The sequence below is a fragment of the Anolis sagrei genome, chromosome 1 (genome assembly GCF_037176765.1).
Source record: "Anolis sagrei isolate rAnoSag1 chromosome 1, rAnoSag1.mat, whole genome shotgun sequence".
Lineage (NCBI taxonomy): Eukaryota > Metazoa > Chordata > Lepidosauria > Squamata > Dactyloidae > Anolis > Anolis sagrei.
Genome location: NC_090021.1, coordinates 102,648,418 through 102,671,808, shown reverse-complemented (window position 1 = coordinate 102,671,808; position 23,391 = coordinate 102,648,418). Strand labels below are relative to the sequence as shown.

The following is a 23,391-nucleotide window of genomic DNA, read 5'->3' as shown; positions in this document are numbered from 1 at the left end:
TGCAGCCTATAATTCCAAGGCTGCAAACCACCTACTCCCACCACCACACAGTCACACACCCCTTCTCTTTGTGGAGTAGCCCTAAATCTTTTTTTTTTCTGGCATGAAACAAGCTCTTCTCACCAGTTATTGTGATGTTTATATATTGTATGCTGGTCAATATATAAACTAGATAACTAAATGCAAACAAAGCTGTAATTATGTATTTAAAAGGATGGAAAAGAGAAAAAATGCTTTATTATAAATAATAAGATATTTCCAGTTAAAATTCTTGGTCCTTCTACCTGAATGGGAATTTCCAAAAAATTACCACTTTGGGAGCATCTAAAGAAAACACTGCTTGATGTTAACTTTCTTGGAACATAAAACATATTCTTACAGAAACAAAGCTGAAATAAAATTATAATTCATCTGCACTGGACAAGTTGAGCAAAAACAACATATGTTTCCTGTATGGAAATAGTGATGCTGTCTATGCTTGCAACACAGTGGTTAATGATTATTGTGGGAACCTTTTTCAAGCCTCCAAATCATTCTCTACTTAATTTTGCTGGACATAATGTCTCTTAAATGAAGCCATCATATTTGCCTCAGATTACAACCTTTTAATTTAAGAAGAAGATGTTGTGGATAAGAGAGAAAGATTGCTTCTGATGTCATTAAATTGCTTCTGGCATTGTAAATGAAACTGTTTCTGTTGCTGAAACCATATTTAGGGGTAGCAATGTTGACCATGCAGCAAAATACAACAAAAGCCCAAATCTATAAAAGAGTTGTACTAGTTGGCCAATAAAAGTACCACTCTTTTGTGAGTTTTGTTGGATGTCACTGTTATTGATACATTTTAGGTTTGGTTTTTTTTGTTTTTTGTCGTGTCAGGAGTGACTTGAGAAACTGCAAGTCGCTTCTGGTGTGAGAGAATTGGTCTTCTGCAAGGATGTTGCCCAGGGGACGCCCGGATGATTTGATGTTTTTATCATCCTTGTGGAAGGCTTCTCTCATGTCCCCACATGAGGAGCTGGAACTGATAGAGGGACCTCATCCGCCTCATCCGGATTCGAACCTGCGACCTGTCGGTCTTCATTCCTGCCAGCACAGGGGTTTAACCCACTGCGCCACCGGGGGCGCCATAGATTTTAGGTGTTCACACAAGATTCAAAGCAAATTCGTGGGGGAAATTTTATTATTATTTTATTATTTATTTATTTACAGCATTTCTACCCTGCCTTTCTCTACCCTGGAGGGGTATCTTTCTTTCTAAAATATTTGTTTCTAAAATCTCCAGGGCAAATTTTATTTAGTGATAATAAAGCTGAATCTATAAAGCATGCCTTCAGTTTGGAATTAATTGATGTCAAATGCCTCTCATTCTTTGGATTCAGACAGACCATTCAATAGGCCATATATTCTACATGAAATTGTTTGGAATATTGATTTATGTATTTGGACAAAATGACAAATTCTAATCATTTCAGAAAGCAAGAGAAACTTTCTTATACTGTTACAAAATCGTTCCTTTGCTTCTATTTGTCCCATGAATGCTGATGAGGTCTTCTTTGCTACCTATTACATGTACTTTTTTAAAAAGAGAAGCCTTCTAATTTCATTGTTTTGATAGATAGATGAGAATGTCAGTTTGGACACACACACAAAGTTAAAGGTGTCCATGCAGACAATGTATGCTTTTTATCTCATGAAAATAGTCACCTTGCTACAGACTTTGAGGATTAATCATTACTGAGTGATATGCTATCTGATAACTCAAAGCTCCATCTCAGAATCTAACCTAACCAAGCTTTTAATGCTGCTGAAAAATACTATCTGAGAGGCTTTCAGAACAGTGCTCAAAAGGTTCCTTTTATCACCTTCTCTGGTGAGTGCAAAAGATTTCAATAAACCCAGTGAAATACCTGTTAAAGGATTGTCATTTATGAACAGTGTGTTTTAGAACAAAAATGTGACTTCCATTGCCACTCCAAACTAAGCCCAAACTAATCTGCCTCTAAAAGAAAAGAAAGCCACAAAGCTTACAGCTGGTAGAAGGCTGGGTGGCGGATTAATCAAGTCTAATCTGCAATAAATTCCGAAGAATGTGTTCTGCCCTAAACTCATCAATGAAATCAGTTTGAAGGTAGCTTTGTAACTCAGTCGGTCATCCTTTCATGAGATGAACTCTTGGCTTCTGCTAGAGATTATAACCAGGAAAGAAAAACGTACTTTTACCAATACAGGTATAAAATGAGAATTTACAACTGAATAACTCAATTTAAAAAAGGAATTTTCCACAACTATTTTTGGAATCACAGCTTTCTGTATGGTGCTCATGATATGATTTTCATTAAAATGTTGATTAATTTAAAATTAGGAAAAATTATTTGTAAATGGAGGTCAATTTCTATGGATTCAAAGAGCTGTATGAATCTCAAGTTTTAAGGTTCAGTGAGAGCAATCCACAGCTGACATTTATCTATTTAATAGCTGTGCAAAAAATGTGGCTTCCTGTTTAGAAATATGAATCTGGAGAATCAGTGCGAGTTTAACACTTCTCTGAAGCTTGATGTCTACAACATTTTTTTGGATATCAAGCTTCACTAGAATCTGCATGACATGAAGAAACAAGGGACCCAATTAACAGAACTGTTTGTGCACAATGACGTGCTTTGTTTACCTTAAATGACATGATGTTATATACAAAATACTTGCTTTTCCACAACTAACTTTTTTGCACTTCCGATTCAAACTGTGACCTAAGGAAACCTGTCCTTGGTGGGATTATTTTGTAAAAAAAAGTTTAATTTATTATTAATGTTTTAATTATTATTGCTATTTTTATTTTAAAGTTGAAACTTCAAAATGTTTTATTCAAAATCAGTGAAACCTTCCAATTTGAAACTAAAAGGCATTATAGTTATATAGATATAGATCTCTGTATAGGTAAGCTTGAAAGGCACACTTACTCACAAGTTAGACTATGTGCTGATAAAGTATTGTAGAGGGCTTCCTCAAAGTTGCATTCCTCTTATAGGATTATGGACAAGATTAGAATATTATAGATCTAGCACAAAAGGGATACCCCCCTCCTTCGTCCTTGTCACATGGACACCTTTGCTGATGTTAGCAACAGCCATGAGCTATCCTGGAGACTTATGGTCTTCTAGCAGTAGTATTAGTGACAGGAAAGGCAAGATGGCGATCTAGTGGAGCCAAATCAGGTGGACTGTCCAGACCCAACACAACTGCTGTCATGGTATGGACATACGAGTATGTGGCTACCGGCTACCACTGGGGTTAGTCCAAATTAGCTATACTCTGCACTGACCCTTAATTTTGTGATACATTAGATGAGCCCCACATTTACCTTTTATTCCCTCTTTGATTGGATTGTGGATTACCCTGCAGGAAGAAACTGTATGAATATAACACAGAAATAAATTTATTTATTTATTTATTTCACAGTTTTGTATACCGAGCTTCTCAACCTCGTTGAGGGACTCAGCCCGGTTTACAGCCATAAAAACATATACATTCATTAAAATATCATATATCACAATTACAAAAAACTTTAAAATAACACTATGTCTAAAACTACGGTGGTCAGTCGTCCTATTAGGATGGATCTACTTCAACTTCCATCCAGGGTCCTATGGTGTTTTCTCATTCCTCGAAAGCCTGACTCCACAGCCACGTCTTCACCCGTTTCCTAAATGTTAGGATGGATGGGGCAGTTCTGGCCTCCAGAGGGAGAGAGTTCCAGAGTCGCGGGGCCACCACCGAGAAGGCCCTGTCCCTCGTCCCCACCAGGCGCGCTTGCGAGGCCGGTGGGACCGAGAGCAGGGCCTCTCCAGATGATCTTAGTAATCTTGATGGTTCGTAGGAGAGAATACGTTCGGAGAGGTAAACAGGGCCGGAGTCGTTTAGGGCTTTATAGGTCAACACCAGCACTTTGAATTGTGCTCGGAAGCTAATTGGCAGCCAGTGGAGCTGGCGTAACAGCGGAGTGGTGTGCTCCCTGTACCCAGCCCCCGTTAGTAATCTGGCTGCCGCACGTTGGACTTGCTGCAGCTTCCGGGCAGTCTTCAATGGCAACCCCACGTAGAGAGCGTTGCAGTAATCTAAGCGGGATGTAACCAAAGCGTGTACTACCGTGGCCAAGTCAGCCCTCCCAAGGTACGGACGCAGCTGGCGCACAAGTATTAATTGTGCAAAAGCTCCCCTGACCACCGCTGAGACCTGGGGTTCCAGGCTCAGCGATGAATCCAGGAGAACTCCCAGACTGCGTACCTGAGCTTTTAGGGGGAGTGTGACCCCGTCTAGCACAGGCTGTAACCCCGTACCCTGTTCGGTCTTACGACTGACCAGGAGTACCTGGAATGGATTTGATTTGAAAGTACAGCAGGTTTATCCAGATGATTTTTGAAGCATGGAATTTAAATTATGAACTGGCTGTTTTAAAAGTATTGATTATATACGTTCTTTTAAACTCATGTTTTAAATGGGCTATGCATTTTTAACAGATTGTATTTGAATATGTTCTTGTTCCCCACCTTGATCCAAGAGGAGAGGCAGAAAAAGAAAAAAATTGTAGTAGAAATAATAACAGTAATAAGAAATTTTCATATGCTTGCACTGAAAGAATAAAAAAAATGAGAGCAAGGTATGTGGGATCCTAATATGTCGAATGCTGTGAAACACAGAAGAGAAAAAGAAAGTAGAAGAGGAGGAGGGAGGGAGGGAAGAGGATTGACTATGAGTTGAAGAAAAGTGATAGGAAGTAGGCATTGCACAACTTTGCTATAAATGCTAATTGTGTGACATTCAAAATTCTAGACCAGATTATGCCTGAATAAGCATAAGTCTTCACTGATCAAGACAAGAGTGCTGGCTAGTAGCCACTTTCTTCCAAAGCATAGGGGGGAATTCATGCAAAGTTTTGTAAATGCAAAGGTAAAAGAAAATATATTTAATTGCCATACTTATTATCTACATGGATATATGAATAAGTATGTGAATTATGGAAGATAGCCCTACTAGTATCAGCCAAGCTGACTTGGAATTGAGCTGCCAGCCTGTCATTGAAATGTATCAGTTCAGCAAATCATTTATCCTTGTGCTTAATTTATTCCTTACTTTGGGGGGGGGGGGGACACTCAATGCTAAGCAAATACTTCTGTGATTTCTGAATAGGAGTGATTTTCTGAAATGACACCAAAATTTATGTTCTATCTATATTCAAATACTTATTACTTCAAATTCTGAGCTTCCTAGTGTATTTTATGAGCTATATAATCAGAAAAATGATATGCTATTGACTCTAATGACTATTCAGACCATTAAAGGCTTGTTAAGATGCACAGTTGCAGAAACTTGAAGGTATAGCTTGAAACCAACTCACATAGCCAGCAAAAATAAATACCATATACACTTGCATATAAGTTCAATAAGTTTTCACCAGAAATTAGCCCAAGAAAACTGGATTGAATTATCCACAGGTCAATGATAGAAAAAGATGTTGATGAAGAAGATGACAGTTTGATGAGACATAAAGAAAGGGTTGTGTGGCGAGAAGACTCAGTACGAAGGCAGAAGAGGTGAAAAACACATTTTGTTGTTGTTAGGCATGGAAGCATGGAACACAACTGTCCCATTATCAAACAGGAGAAAGAAAGGCAGCCCTGCTTGCTTCTTCACTATATTTTTCAGGCAGAGCACAGCATTCAACAGTAACATAAGGGAGTAGAAAGAGTGCAAGCATGCCTGTCATTTGGAGCACTTGAGGTGGAGAGAAGTGGCAGTGGCCATTTTCAATAGTGGCTTGCTGTTATGCTTCTCTGTGAATGATTGCCAAGCCTTGTGAGATTTATACAGTCAGCCCCTGTGAGAGAGTCCAGCATCCTCCATAGACAGGGGGAACATCATAAGCACGGCCATCCATTCCGTCAGTTGTTTACAACAAACAAGACATAGAAAGCTTTTTGGAATACTCCTTTATTTCGGACATGTGGACAACTCAAATCCAAGGAAGTTCCTTGTTCTTCTCCCCCTCCCCCTCTTATCTCCCTTCCTTCACTCCCCCCTCCCTCCTTCCAATTACTCCACATCTGCCTTGGTGCTTGTTTTGATTCAGCCTCCTTGGATCTTGCTGGTATTTTAAAGGAACAGCTTCTTTCCAACTCCAGGGCAGGACCTTCCACTGTATTCCCCTTACAACCCCTATGAAAAAAGGCCACGACCGAGAGGGTTACATAGCAAGTGTGCTGGCACGGCAGTGCCAGGAGATTTGAACCTCTTGCACTGCTAGTTTGTATGAATTTAAGCCATGCATTTTGCAATCAGGTAGCTTCCCCAGGTTGCAGCCATAGGGCCAGCAACCTGGCAATCATCATTAGAGTCTTTAGACCCACCGCTTTTCCCAGGTTTTTGGAGGGCTTTTGTTCAGTCTCACTGTTTGAAGCCTAACAGCAGGTCGTGTGGGTTTCTTTATCCCACCTGCACAAAGGTTTCACTACTCACAGCTCTGCTGGTGGAGTAAAGGAATAGTTCCACAGCTTTTGCTGGGGGAATACAGCCACCCTTTGCTGGGGCAACAGGACAGTTGCTATAGCTTTCGTGGAGTAGATCTAAAGGACACCTTTCAGCTTGGCAGATCTACAGAAATCTTGTCTGGTAAGGGACCACTCGGGCTATCCATAAAGTAGTTTGTAGCCGGGAGTAGGGGCCTCATGCCAGCAAGGTAAAGAAAGATTGCCCAAGGAGGGGTCAGAAGATTTCCCTAAGGAAGAAAGGAACAGTTTACCACCAGTTGCCTGCCCCTTGAAAGCAGATTGAGGAAGCTACCGGTTTTCCAGAGTTATAAAGCATTTAATTCATTTGTTTGAAGATTTAAGCCCATTAAAGAACTTTGTTGAACATATTTTGAGCCTCAATAGAACTTTGTGTTGGGAAATCTAAGGGGCCCTTCAGCTGAGGCATCCTGGAGTCCCGTTGGGCATACAGAAGGCACGTCCTGTAAACAGACATTATTTCAGGCCCAGCGTGCGACAGCACAGCAAGCCCATATTGAAAACAACTACTACTCCTCTGCTTCACCTCAAGTACCCAAACTGAACACTGCTCAGGCTGAAAAAGCAGATAAGAGAGGAGGAGAAAGCTGCATTGAAGAAGAGAGGGGTAATGTGATTTGCGATTTCTTAAGTCACTCCTGACACACACACAAAACATATGCCAAGAGGAACTTCTCATCTCTGCCTCATGTCGGTGTCTTTGTACTGGGTCCCTACCAGAAAAAAGGTTGCTTTTCTTGCTCTTCAGCCCCTCCTTCTTCAGACTGCATTCTCATTCTTTTTACTATTTATATTCCTTTCTCTATACATAATTGTATAAATGTAGACATTTTAAGGTAAGTAATTCATATGTGCCATTGTAACCTCTCAAATCAACAGATCCTCTTCTCCTCTTTAGCTCTTCCACATCTTTAAAAGGAAATCAAATAATTTGTTTGTTACATGCTACTAAGTTTTACCTTTATCCTATTCACAGGTCATTACAAAAGCCATAGTTTTTATCCCAAAACCTACCCGTGATGTATATGTGTGTATGTATGGCAATTAAATCAGTATGAAAACTTCTATTTGGGTCACAATCAGCCTGCTGGGTTTATTACAAGTCTGTGAAGTTTGTTTCTAAGGAGATGGTGACACCATCCCTATTGTTAGCAAACATAGTTTACCAGCAGCCTGATCTGGTATTCTACATCAGTATTAAACATCGCAGTTCTCGTTCTTGGATATATTTCATTGATTAATTGATTGACTGGTTGATTGAATTTATATCCTACCTTTCTCCCAAGATGGGATTCAAAGTGACTTACAATATTTTTAAAGAGATTGAAAGCTGAAAGGCTAGTATGCAAACATTTTTTTAAAAAATTAAATAACACTGTTTTCAAAACGTGATTAAAATGATTAAATCTTGTGAAACATGGATATAAATTTGGCTTGCGTCTGCTTATCATGGAGCTGGTTATTTTATTTCTAGTACTTATATTCAGCCCTTCTTCACTGTTTTATACTGCTGCATGACCTATTCATTCTTAGATTCATTCATGTATTTATTAAATAACCTGCCTTTCCTCTGCTACCCCAACTTTTTCAAATCCCCTTCTTGAGGGAATAGACACTGTGTTTCTTCCATTATCAATGATTTCCACTAAAACATTCCTAAGAGACTCTTAAAAGCCTGCCTCCCAGGTAAGGAGATCTGCTGTTTATTCTATGATTTAATGATCTGACATATGCATTCTTTTCCCAGTCTATAAAATATGAAGAGTGCTTCTCCATAATCTCATGCTGCTTCTTGCATTCCAGTTTTCTATATAGAGATTAATATACATGGCACATGTTCCCCTCAAGTTGCAATCACATAGTTGAACTGATACATGCAATATGAGTTGATGCACAGATTATTATGAGATCAAGGTCCAATAGAATGTATTCACATAGAATGCAAGCTGTGATAGTTTACTGAATGCTGAGTTAATTTAATGCGGGAAAAGCCCTTTTATAATGCAAAGTTCAACATACTGCAAACAATTTGAGAAGTAATCATGCTGTTCCACCCATTAAATTGCTATATTTGTCTAGGAATGATGGACAAATGAGTATAAAAGCAAAATTGTTTGGATTATAACAATGGTATTTCTGAACCACAAATGCCAGATATTGTTGTATACAGCATTCGTTTGCAGCAAATAGTTAATGTGGATAAATTATACACTTGAGAAATATAAAGGGCAACAGACAACAAAAGTCTTGTTAACTTAATAACTAAGAAGAAGAATAAGAAGGATATGTTTGCTCATATCTTTCTGCATATCTAACAAAATAATGCTACACGTTTTGTTTGTTTTTTAAAAATGTGATTTGCAAAAATTTTATCTGGCTCTCACATAATAATGTAATTGGAAAATGAAACTTTTCTCACTTGCTAAAGATTTCATTAGTTCATCTACCAACAAGAGTAGTTATAGTCCTAGTTAAAATCAATATCTATTGTTCTTTAATACATTTTGTGTTCCATTCCAGTTTTCCCACTAGATTTGTGGCCTCTTGTGACTTGCTTCTCTCTGGGCCTATCTACACAGGCCCAAAACGCCTTGGGTAAAAGTGAATTAAGATTTCCCTGGTTTATTCCACATAATTTAAACATTTCATTAGATCCGGATCTTTATGAACGATCTGGGTCTAATGAGGTACTGGTCCTGTGGGGACTGACTTCTGGAATGCGTCACATGTTTTCCAAGAGTCCTTCTGCACAGCCATTCTGCATCTTTGGATTCCTAGAGCTCACCCCCTCCATCTAGCACCCAATTTACCATCTATAATTTACTGAAAAGGTCCCTGGCCACCATGGAGCCTCTCCTCGCATCCTCCGGTTATGAGAAAATGATGCCAGGGGGAGGGATCATAGAGGGATTTTCTTCCACATCCCTCCCATCTAATCAGGCATCATTTTTTTCTATGGCAGCCAGGGAGCTTTTCAGTAAGAGAGTAAATTGGGGGCTTTGGGGTGGCTTCATGCTATCCCGATTTCAATCTGGGGGGGGGGTCCCTGGGTTGTGGGAGAGGGTGAGGACTAGAACCCATGACAAAGCGGGTTACTTTAACCCATTTTGGCATGGGTTTTAGGTATGTGTGGAAGCTTCCTCAGTGAATCCGAACATGTTCTGTGGAAATAGCTTCTGAGGCTGTTTTTTCACTAACCCCAGGCAAACCGAAGCACATTATAAGGATTATGGTACTTGAATGACTAGCTTAAAGCCAAATTCCATGTTATTTTGTCAAAGTATTGCAATTGCAAAAGCATAATGAATGCTAACAGCAAGGGGACTATTCATGCAAGTGGTCAATTCTCTGCTGCTGTACTACTTACTACCTTTGTTCTTCCTATCAAACGTATTTGATAGCGCCAAAACATGGGCCAAATAAGTGGGTTTTTAAAATGTGGGATCTCAAAGGGAGTCCAAACACAGACTTGTCAGTCCTGTTGCATAGTTCCTCACTGTCCTCACAGTTTTTTTAAAAAACAGATGAAGATGGAGGATGGATGGGGACATCCAGCGGAAGATTATTTCAAGACATTCACTCCAGAAATGTGCATATGTGGTTCAGTGTGTAATGGAGCATTTTTTTTTAAAAAAAGAAACCTTCCCTTGAGTCTCTGTCATCCCCCAATTCTTAATTCAAGCTCTGTTTAACATTGCAAAGTGTAAAAGACAGAATTTTAGAGAGAGTTGTATTTGCTTTCCACTTGAACTGGCTGCAAGCTCTCACAGAGTTCACATACCTCCTATGATTTGGAACCATACAAACCCAGGAGTAATTTTCTTATCTCCTCCACAAAATGAACTGCTTGAAGACAGTATATGTCTGCAGGAGAGCCAGGCAACAGGGAGAAATATTAGCATCCCCATGGAAATGCTGTGTCTTCTTGCTGGGAAGAAGGTGTGTGTTCACCTGTTTATCCAGGTTTTGCCTGCAACTCCTGTAACTTTAACCCTGTCCTGACAAAAACTCCAAATGCATTTTCACTTTGCAGCATTGCACTCTTGATCAACCTGAATTCATATTATGGTGTGATCTGGAATTTCCAGGGAGTTTTTTGACATGCAGTTTTCAGCTGGATGCAGGTTAGAGGTCGCTTTGTGGGTGAACATTTTGTAGACACTCCAACCTCAAGCCAGATTCCAGCTGGATTATAGTGCCTATGTAAATCACAATAAATTAGAAATGACTTGAAGGTAAACATCAACCAAGATTTGGGGCAATGCGATATGTAATCTTTCACCAAAACAAGGAGTCTGGAAGTAAAACTCTTCTACCTGTAACAGCTAATGAAGAAAAAAGGGAATGTTTTTCTTCTGTATGCTGAGTAGCTTTTTCTCCTCTCACATTAGTAGTCGCCTTGGAACATGTAGAGCTCCCTTGAAAAGTCATGATAGTGTAATGATTGTCATTTCACATGTGGAATTACTGAAATCCTTTTAGTGATGTTCTATAACTTTAGCAGAAAATCTGTTCAGAACTGCATCAGAACCAGAGTGCTGTGAAACATTTGGTCAATTTGTTTTCCAAACCATCAGAGCTAAGGAACGGTTTAAGATGAGTAGCACTATCCTAAGAAGTGGGTTTTTAAAATGCAGGAACTCAAAAGGAGTCCAAACACAGACCTGTCTGTCCCACTGCATAGTTTTTTGAAGCAGATTCAGATGGAAGGCGGACAGGGGACATCAGATGGAAGTTTCTTTTTAACTCCAAACTATCATATTTTCATCTCTGTACAATATATTTTAGTAAATGTATTTTATGGTATTGCATTTTATCTGGGTCTTTCAATTTTGTTGTACCCCCAACCTAGAGCAGTGAGGAGAGTCGGGTAATATTTTTAAAATCATTTGTTAAGAAATCCAATACATTTATATATGAAAAATTATACAAGATTTATACATGAGAACATTTCAGAGTTCCTGACTTTCATTGGAAAAAAACAGAGAAGGAGACCATCATTATTGTGCCTGTCTACTCAATGCTTTTCAAGAGAGAAGGAGGCAGTATAGAAAAGGCAATGTCTTTTTAGCTTCCATCCATAAAGGAGGGAAGAAATCTTGATCAGAAATAAGATGGGATAATGAAACATGGAACAAAGGAGTCAAAGGCAGAGAACACATTTGAGAAAAAGTTTCTCTTTAACATTACACAGTTAAAGAGAAAGGTTTCTGCCAAAAAAAACATGACAGTTAAAACAGGTGATTCATTTGGCAGAGAGCTATATTTTGTTTCACATATATAGCCTTTTTGCAATACAAAATTGATTCGCCATATTCTGATCCTGAACACATCAAAGACGATGTATATATCAGCAGTATGACAAATAAAAGGAACTGATCTATTTACCAGAAGTTTTTGTAAAGTGGCATGAAGAGCACAGAAGCTGCAGTTTCAGCGTCTTTCAGAAATGTGACTGCTGGAGCAGGATGACAATTTATATAGCATAAGATAAAGAAAGACATCAAGGCCCTTTAGAAATAGGAAAAATATAACACATTCCTGACATTCCTGAAGAATATGTTTCTTGAGTGCTAACAAACCCTGAGATGATAAGAAACTTTACAATTTGCACTTTGATTTATTTTGTGCCCAATGATGGTTCCTGCATAGAAAATGCTACTTCCTGTGATGGAGACCAAAAAAAATCAACACAAGAGTTTTGCACACAATTGATTACCAAATTTCAAAGTCTCTGAAACATTTTTTCTCACAGCACAATAACTTCTAAAAGTATTTGTTTCTTCCTTTGATAACAAAATTTGTAAGTAATCACTATGGCCATGGAGGACTCTAGATGTCACTGTCTCAACAGCCATGAAATATCACATTGCTGGTATGGCATCACTTGAGTCTTTGGAACTATTTTGTGATACTCTGTGCTAGGATGCATCTGTGCTGCAGAATTAATGTGGGTTGATACACTGCTATGGGTTAATATTATAGAAACCTGGGATTTATAGTTTGGCAGAGAAAGTGAAGCACTTTGTAAAACTACAATTTCCAGGAATCCATAGCACTGAACCAGGGCATTTAAAGTGATATCAACTGCATTAATTCTATAGTACAGATGCAACCCTAGTGGCATAAAGCTGCCTTTGCTTGGCACTAGCAAATAGTTTGCCACAAACCCTCATAAAGGCCTCTGTTTATCATTTTTTTTAATGACCAACAGATAAATTGCATCCAGTTGAATGAAAGGCTTGGCCTGATACCTAAAAAAACATGTACTACTTATTGGCTTAGTGCAACTGAATCCAGGTTCATCAAATAAGACACAAGTGTAGATAGATATGGTAACATAAACCAGCCACACCTGCACTATCACTTGTTTCCCTGGTGATGGATTATTGAATGTTACACATTCATATACCAAAACAACTCCTTTGTCCCATTCCATAACAGTATTCTGAAATATATTTCCTCTACATTTTATACAATACAGACAAGCTGACTGGTTTGTTTCAAAATGGCATAGTTTTGGAATAGAAGCAGTCAACTGCAAATTTATGACACTAGATAAAAACTCAGTTTTTGTCCAACTACAAATACATTGTAGTTTTAGAAAATTAAAATTTGATATTACAATTTTTTTTATCAAGAATAAATGTCGACTTTATTTAATTTTCTCCAAAATACTATTTCTTTGAATAGATAGGAAAACTTTCCTTTTAATTTATTATGCTTCCATCAATATGCTAAGTTATTATATACATATTAGTTGGAAAATTAAATTCACCAAACCTTTTTTTAAAGTGCCACTCACTTGTGTAAATCTTTACTGCTCCAGAGCTGTTGTGGCCTTAAATAATTAGGGAATCTATTAAAGACAAATTTAGCTGCCCCGAGCCCCCCTCCCCCCCGGGGGGGGGGGGTTGAGAAGGGCAGGGTACAAATATCTGAAATAAACAAATAAATAAGAATACAGACCTTGTGGACAAAATGTGCATCTCCAAATGCTCCTGAATATTAGAAAAGTACTTTGGGAAGATAGTAGCAACCTACCTCTGACCAAAACTTGTCAAGAAAACCCCATGATAAGTTTGCCTAAAGGTAACCATTATTTGAACACACAAAATGATGACAAAAGTGTGCAGCAAAGAAGTAATGGGAACTTAGATGCGGCCTGAATTAAATAGCGGACATCCATTGTAGCCCTGCATCCATCAAGCTGTGCCTTCCTGCACCACCCCTAAAAGTAAGAAAACTAGATTTGGGAGTTTTTGTATTGTGTCAAGAGAGTGGGAAAACAGATCCACTTATTTAAAAGTAAGGGGAAAATTTGTGTTCAACACATGTATGAATGGGAATAAAAGAACTGTCTTCCTGATATAAAGTGGGGAAAACAACAGCAACTGTCCCTGATGCACACATACCATTTGAAAATCTCTTACTGGAAGTCCTGCATCTTGATATCAATTATTAATATTCAGTTATGAATAATGCATGTTCTCAGACAGGCACCATTTAATATCAATGATCTGTTCATCATAAATATAATGTTTCAAAACCTTTTTTACATGATTACCTTTCACAAAGGAAAAGTGTATTTCAGGCACAAAAGAAAAAATAGGATTTCAGGCACACATGCTATAATCTAGTGCCAGGGATAAAAGTTCATCGTTTACAGGGGAAACAAATCTTCCTTCAGACAGTCTACTTTTCCTTTCTCTGGTGTAACTGTGGGCACTTCCAGACATGGGTTAACCTGTGCTGAAGCGGGTTTAAGACCACCCCCACCAAAATAAATAAATAAAGAGACTTTCCAAGTTGGGTGTCTCGATGCCATCTTGGTAATTATTGGGATGGCATCCAGCCACCCTAAAAAATCCCCAAAATAAGCTCTAAAAACTTTTTTTAACTTACAGGGCCATCTTTGTGTCTTTCTGGCATATAAAAATGACACACTGGGGGGGGGGGGTACTGTAATGGCAGCCTTGCAAGTTTTTTAAAAAATTAAGGTTTCTTTTGTGGACTTGGGGGGAGGGGGTGGGCGCCATCTTGCACCTTTGGGATCCAGGAGCCCAAAAGGTGTGAGATGTATTGTCGAAGGCTTTCATGGCTAGAATCACTGGGTTGTAGGGTTTTTTGGGGCTGTATGGCCATGTTCTAGAATCATTCCCTCCTAACGTTTTGCCTGCATCTATGGCAGGCATCCTTAGAGGTTGTGAGGCCACAACCTGTGAGAATGCCTGCCATAGATGAAGGCAAAACTTCAGGAGAGAATGATTCTAGAACATGGCCATACAGCACAAAAAAACGTACAACAACCCAGGTGTGAGATGGTTATAAGGACTCACCTCCAGGTAGTCCCAGGACTACCCAGTAGTGAGTCCCCATAGGCCCAAAACCCCATTAGACCCAGGCCTTTCAGGAAGGCCCAGATCTAATGGGGCATCTAATTAATCTGAACAATGCTGGTAAACCTTGCTTTGTTCCAGATTAATTCGCTTTTGCCTGAGGTGTTGTTTGGACGTCTCAGGTAAAAGCCCAACAGATCATGCATTTTTGGCCTGTCTGGAAGAGCCCTGCCCTAATGACTGCCTTTGGTTTTGCTTCCCTTTGATCTAAAACTGTGAAGATTTTTGGTAATAGTAATAATAATCATTTATTGTATTTGCATAGTACCATCACTGTACATGGCACTGTACAAGAAACCAGGGGAAAAAGCAAACAAACCAATCTTACAATCTCAAGACAGGCATATAGGCAAAGGGGGGGGGGGGGCAGTGGAGATTAAGTCCTGCAAATATCATATCTAGTTCTCTCCTTCCAATGATACAATAAAAGAAGTTGGCATCATATAGATTGAAACATTAGACCAAGACATCTTTAGTCTTCACTGCTATTAAACCAGTACAAATTTCCATCCCTTTTTGCCTCACTTCAGCTTCTGTGGTATCCTCCTTTCATTGAAATGTCCCCTTCCATTTCTACTGATATGATGTCAACAACTTGAGGGAAAGAGTGAGTTATCGACATGAGGACAGTTATAAGCTATAAAACAATAGATTTGCCATTTACTTGAAAAGGAATTTGATAATTCCTAATTTGTAACAATACATGCTTAAAATCCTGGTAGTCATCAAAATGCACAGTGCATCTGTTAATACATGGGTATCATAAGGCCACTGAGGTACAAGACTGTACTCAAGAGCAAGCAAAGCAGCTATTTTTCAGGAAACTGTAAACATGTGGTTTATTGCACATGGAGTGAAGAAAAAATAGATTTTAAAATGTCTGAAGCATCTTCAAAGTGAGACATGGATATCTGCAGCACTTGGTTGTAGTTTATGGGGTGGGCCAGACAAATAATTGTGTCTCAGTCTAACTTACCACACATTATTATTATTTAGGTTGAAGCTGCTGTTCAAAAGTTTTTGGCTAGATACAGATTTGATAAATACAAGGTCAAATACTCAAAAATATTTGGTGGAAGTATAATTATCGGTATTATACATCTAAATTAAAACTATGAATCATGGTCTTCTCATCAAAGTTTTGTTAATATATTTTTGCTAAACATAATATTGTAAGGGTTTTGAAGTTTTGTGAATTTGAGCATCAAGCAAGGTGAGCTCTGATTAGTCCTTGGGTGAGAGAGTGCAGGCAAATGTCAGGTGCTGTAGGCTAAATTTCAGGGAAACGAATGGCAAAACCATCTCTGAGTATTCCTTGCCTACGAAAATCCTATGAAATTCATGGGATCACCATAAGTCAACAGGAGAATTGAAGGCACCTCCATATATGCATTTTGATGTAAATGGGCAGGTGGATCTGGAGAGGTTATAATCTCAATCTTCTTGAATGAACAGATGAGAAGGTGAAATGTATTTTAAATTTAGAAAAGTACTTGTTTTGTCATTCAACTTGAAGCTGTATTCCAATTTAAACTTAACCGCTTATAATATTGCCTCTTTAGCTGCCTGAATTGTTTCTGTCACTTAGGCTTGTGGTAACAACAGGAAACCTACAACACAGAAAGGCCTGAGTTTTTATAATAAAACAGTTCACCCCAGATAGCTAACATGATATAACACTGCAGTAAAGACAAAACACATGGAGATTCCTGTAGTTAAATCAATACCCCATCTAGGTTTGCCTTTGGCATTACAAGAAGATAATATTCAGCTTCTTACATCAAGATGAAGTATCCCAGCAGATGTTAGTATGGAAGAACAACAATTTTGCTTTGAAAAAACAGAGCCCACAGGAAGTAATACTAACTGAGCAGGGGTTGGGGCACTTGAAAGTTATTATTCTTTTCACAGTCATTGTTCAATGCTAAGTCATTAGTTACAACGAAAAAACGCTTGTTTCAAGGTCCAATTTCTGCTACAAAGATATGTTGTTTCCTTAGCACATATCCTGGTTTAGTTGCTTATATAGTACTACAGAAAATGTTTGTTCCAAAGTAGCAATTAGGTCATATTTTTACATTTGTTCAAGTAAAAACAATGTTAATTGGAAAACTATATTCCTATTCACAGAGAATAAGAGCCTCCAGTGGCGCAGTGGGTTAAAGTGATGAGCTGCTGAATTACTAACCAAAAGGTTGCAGGTTCAAATCCGGGGAGCAGTGTGAGCTCCCACTGTTAGCCCCAGCTTCTGCCAACCTAGCAGTTCGAAAACATGCAAATGTTTGTTTGGCTTAGAAATGGAGATGAGAACCATTCCCCAAAATTGGTCACGACTGGACTTGAAGTCAGGGGAAAACCTTTACCTTTACTATTCACAGAGAAAGTTCACATGAAGTGGCCTTACATTGGAATGTATACTTAAGAAATTCCTTAAGCTTAAGATAGAAAGAGCATTGGACTAGGTCTGTGAAAACCAAGTCCAAGCCTATCTTTTCATCTCTCAACTTTCTACATATTTACTTTCCAAGGTGATTGTGAGGATGAAGTGTGTGCATGATGAAAGGAAGAAAAATATACTTAGTGGAAGACAGGTGGGATATAAATACACACGTGACTAACAGGTGGTTAATTCTTTTATCATTAGTCCAGAAGTCCTGTGGTCTCTCATCCTTTATGAGGGTTGGAAAATATGCTTGTGTGCTTTAACACAAGTACTGATGGATCCTATGTGTTTCCAGACTGCATTATGGTTACACTTATTGGTAATGATGGCAGTTTAATACTTTAATGCAGGGTTCACTGATGCAGCTTTTGCCCAGTAGATGTTGTTGGACAGCATTTCCCACCTGCCTTAGCCAGATTAGCCAATGGGATGGGATGCCGGGAGCTGCAGTCCAAGAATATCTGGAGGGTGAGAAGAGATCATCCTTGCTCTAATGAGCAAGGGACTGAGAGCTTACCATAATTGGTTGGAATTCTGGAACTGAAAGTGTACACACATTATTGACACCCGTTAATTATACAGAAACAAAACAGATGAGATTATGGTTAGCAGAGAGATGGAAAAAGATTTGGACTGGACACAACAGTACCAAGATTAGACTTCATGTTACAGACCCATCAGTAACAGTTGATAACTATCTACTTTTCTACTGACACACTGCTTTGGATCAGGATCCTCCAGTAAAATTTTACAAATTAGAGTGTGTCTTAATTAGTCTCTTAATTACTTCTAGGTCATTATCTGATCATGATGTTGCTCAATAACCTGTTCTGACATGTTTTCCAAATACACTGAAGATAAACTATGTCACATTTGAACTGACTTAGACTCTTCTTTGATCACAGTATTGGCATCTGGATTTTGACTGATGTGGGCCTTAGGAATCTTCAAGTCATTTCAAAAACCAATCAAGACACTAAAATCTGTCTAATCTTGGAAGCTAATCACTTCTGAGTATTGTTTGCCTTTTTTAAAAAACCTCTAAGGAATTCACTGAGTGGCCATAAGTCAGTAGATAATTTGGATAAATATACACACATTAACTAACAATTAATTTCTTAACTGAAGTCAATGGTTAGTTTTGACCTTCAAAGAACTGCATGGATTTATAGCTGAAGGATTGTCTCTTCATATGCCCCCCTCTCTCACACACACTATTGTAAATCCCTATAAAATAATTTTAACAAAATGTTACACCATCTCAAATGTAGACGTGGGATGGGGGGTGTAATAATAATAATAATAATAATAATAATAATAATAACACTTTATTTGTACCCCGCTACCATCTCCCCAAAAGACTTGGTGCGGCTTACATGAGTCCGAGCCCGAATACAACAATACAAGCAAAACAACAACAGTACAAGCAATTAAAATAAAAACATAGACAATAAAATATACAACATTATCAATAAGACAATACACAATTAAAAACAGTGGGAAGGCCAAATGTAAAGTTAAAATGGAAATAATGCTGGGATATGGACGAAAGGTGATAGTGGCGTTTGTGGAAGGGCATACGAGCAGATCTAAAAAATGTAAAGTGCTTTTGGAGGACAAAGTGCTATGGGATCATTATTCTGGAAAGGCACACTGGAACAACCACGTCTTCAAGCTCCTCCTAAAGACTGCCAAGGTTGGGGCCTGTCTGATGTCTTTAGGGAGTGAGTTCCAGAGTTGAGGGGCCACCACCGAAAAGGCCCTCTCGGATTGCTATGAAATGATTTTCATATTTTTTAATTTATCAACATTATCAATCATGATGTATACATGACTTCCTTTTAAAGACTTTTAAAGGCTTTGAAAACACTGGTAATGGAATAAAACTCTCTCTCTCTCTCTCTCTCTATATATATATATATATATATACACACACACACATACATACATACACACATACATACATATACACATACATACATACACACACATGGCACGGAAGAGAGTTCTACAGTACATTACATTCTTTGTATCCAGAAGAAATGCATTCCTGGACTTCATGTGGTTATATGACATTGCAGATAATAGTGAACTCTTTGTTGAAAATATGTTTGTGTGCTAATTCTGAAGCTAATTTCTCCTATATTTAATATTACAGCACAACCTCTGTGACAGCTCCACTGGCTGCCAGTCCACTTCTGAGCACAATTCAAAGTGCTGGTCTTGGCCTATAAAGCCCTATACGATTCCAGCCCAGCTTACCTGCCGAACATATCTCCCTGTATGTCCCGCCTCGTAGCTTAAGATCGTCCGGGAAGGCCCTGCTCTCGGTCCCACCAGCATCGCAAGTGCGCTTGGCAGGGACGAGGGACAGGGCCTTTTTGGCGGTGGACCCACGCCTATGGAACTCACTCCCCAGTGAGATCAGGTCGGCTTTTCCCCTCCTTTCTTTTAGGAAGAAGGTAAAATCATGGCTCTGGGACCAGGCCTTTGGACAGCAAGCATGACAGCACTTTGGATGTTGAATTGGACTGAAATTGGCTATATGTTTGATGACAATGTTTTTAATGTGTTTTTAATTTAATGTTTTATTTACTGTTATAAACCACTGCTATTTGTGTTTATTGTATTGAGGCTTTGAATTGTGGCCAGTTTGTAAGCCACCCTGAGTCCCCCCTCGGAGGTTGAGAAGAGTGGGATAGAAATAATGGAAATTTATTTATTTATTTATTTAGGGTATTTTTACCCCACTGTTCTCAACCCCCTAGGGGGGACTCAGGGCAATTTCCAGCCGGCACATATTCAATGCCTAAAATTAAATACAGTAAACTACACAACAGTAATTATAAATAATTAAAACATTAAGTTAATAGAATAAAATCTAATAGAAAAGAAGCCAGCCTGGTGGCCATTGTTTCGCCGAGTTCTGTAATTAGTGAGTCCATTCAGATTACCATAATCCATTCCAAAGCTCTTGTCGTCATTGTCCTTGTCAGTCTGCCAGATTAGCCAAAGGCCTGGACCCATATCCATGTTTTTAATTTCCTTCTAAAAGAGAGGAGGGATGACGATGATTTAATTTCCCCGGGGAGTGAATTCTACAGGTGGGGGGCCACCACCGAGAAGGCCCTGTCCCTCGTCCTCACCAGTCTCGTTTGTGACAGGGGCGGGGCCAAGAGCAGGGCCTCTCCAGAAGATCTAAAATTCCTAGGCGGGATGTAGAAGGAGATACGTTCGGACAGGTACGCTAGTATCTTCAATTTCATTTATCCACTTCTGACAAAATATATTTCTGTTAATCAACTGTGACTGTGATATTATTGGGCTGGATGTCCTTCATTTCAATAGGGTTCACAGTTATCTGGGGGATACAAAAAGAGTCTCCATGAAGACTGAGTAAATATAGTCGGGCGTACCCTGTGCAACGTTTCTTATAAATGGCTAATCTTTCCATCCCAAAAGCATTGCTTTTAGACATTTTTTTCAAACTATTATCTGCAGTGTCATATAACCACACAGAGTTCAGCAATGTATTTCTTCTGGATATAGAGGATGTAGACTTCATGTCAGCAACAAATGTGATCTTGTTGGGTTTTTTTAAAACATGATCTCCCTCAACTTGTTGTGGAGAATCTGATATTACACAGATTCATAAATAAGTGATGATAAGAAGAATCCAGTATTGTCGAGGAATACTGATTCCAGCTGTATAGTATCCTCCAAGAAAGAGTTATTATACATGCTATACATTTCCCCCTCAACACTCAAAATATTGTATGGATTTCCAGCATCAAACATCAAAACTTGTGTAATATCAAACTCCTACTATAATTAATTATTCAGTTCTCACAATATCTGAAAGTGGAGGTTCCACTTTGTATCAGCGTGGCAATTTACCATTAGAAGGTCTCTGCTGCACCACTTATAACTGACCCAAATATATATTTGATAGGAAAGCTGGGTATACATTATTTATTAGCAATAAACCAATGATAATAATGTTCAAAGTAGTTCTACCACAGAAATTTAAGAGATATGCTCTGCATCTGGATGGTAGCTTGATTGGAGAATCAAAAATCTCACTCTAAGTAACGAGAATACATGTGTAACAAATGCATTTTTCTTTCTATATTTTGTAAATGTGTTTAAACTATCTGGATGTAAAACTACTTCTGTGTAGTTTTATATCTAGCACTTCTGAACAAATGAATAAATGTATTTAGCACATTTCTTCATAGTAAAAGCAGTGTATTTTTATCTATCACCCTTCAAATTAATTTTGATTTTTTTTTAAAAAAACCTTAATATTAAAAAGTATGGTATGTCAATTTCTACTTCTATCTGCTCTTTAGCTTCTCTGAGTTAGGCAGTTTGTTTTTATTTTTTATGTAGATAAATGCCAGCTAACCTGTTAAACATATACATTGCCAGCTGTAGCTCCATCTGTTCAACTAAACATTTTCACACCAAATCTGCTGGGAGAAAGGCAGGGAGATAAAGTGGTTTTAATGTGTTTTGCAGCAACAAGAAAGATAAAATATGAACTTCTGTGTGTATGTGTGTGATTTTTATCTGTTAGGAATATCCTTTCTATTGCCTAAATAACTAAATATTCAGGGAAATAAATTATGTTAGAAAAGGATCAAAAGGAAAATTTAGAAGTTGGTGAGGGTAGTATTGACGATAATGAATATGGTAACGGTGGTGGCAGTAGTAATGATGGTGATATTGATGATGACAATGTGTAGTCTAGTTTTCTGGGGTGGGGTTATTTGTAAAGGTTTCCCCCCCAACAATTTCTGCAGTTTCTTTTGCAACTGATCAATTTGCAGATGTACACCTACAAAAATTCTAAATCCACCATAGTTTCTCAGGCTTATTAAGGCACAAGAAAAAATCAAGACTTTTCTGGAACTCAATCTGGGAACATAAATGTCACTTCCTACAATTTCATTTCTCTTGGAATCAGAATAAATGCAAATCACAAAAAATAAGGAATACTTCTCTATTTCAAGGCATTGTGTGTATGTGCCTACAAAGTCTTCTGTATGAATACAGCTGTGCTGACTGTAAGTCTTGGGTGTAAATGGCAACATCAAACATAGAAGTTGGTCCAGAAGTACTTTCAAGAACTCAAAAACTACTCTTGAAATAGACATATAGCATGTTTATACTACTTTGCATACAAAATCACCCTTCATGTGATAATATCACTACATGGCTCAGAGTTAATAAAGATTTATTCTATGTCATAGATTCTGTCTGAAAGAGAGGAAAAAAGAGAACTTGGCCCTCAGACTTATAGAAATACTTGACAAAGTTCTTTAGCCATGTTTTATTTATTTCACCATTACAAGATTGAACTGAACACATTAAGTGTAGAGCAACAAAAGACATTGTCAAGTACATTGGTATTCAACACTTATTGTTGTTTGATAGCTTATTGTAAAAGAGTTAAACATGTTTCTGCCTGAAAGGCAAGTGTCTTTCTTTTCATATTTACAAGAAAAAGGCAGTCAAAGGTTCCATTGATCCTACAATTGGAGAAATCTATATCTGTGAATAAAGCTACGAAAACAAAATTGTGCTGTATCACCACTTGCCCACACAGTGTATATAGTATATATACATGTTGAATTAGCAAAGTTTCAATCACAGATTGAATTGTACTTGAAATATTCATCATTTGGTGATTCACATGTCAACTAATGATGCCCATATGTGAATAAGCCTTCATAGGTCACTGTCATATAGATGATGTTCAGTCAAGATTTAGACATGTGCACTTGGATTAGTGCAGATGAAATTCTCCACTTCCTCTTCTTCATGACAGATCCTCCATACCCTTTAAGATAGTATACAAAGAACTGAAAAACCCTGCTAAATGAGTGAGCTGTCAAGAGTGATAGTGAGATTCACAAAAGTCTTGTGGAGGCACCTTCTCTGAGATTAGCACTTCCTAAAGTGGCATGCAGATGCTGAATCCAAA

General features: G+C 38.3%; 1 protein-coding gene across 3 annotated transcripts in view; it reads right to left on the bottom strand.

Annotated features, from left to right (window-relative positions):
* Positions 1-23,391, bottom strand: part of EPHA7 (EPH receptor A7) — a 201,667-nt gene that overhangs the window by 70,032 nt on the left and 108,244 nt on the right. The window lies entirely within an intron of this gene.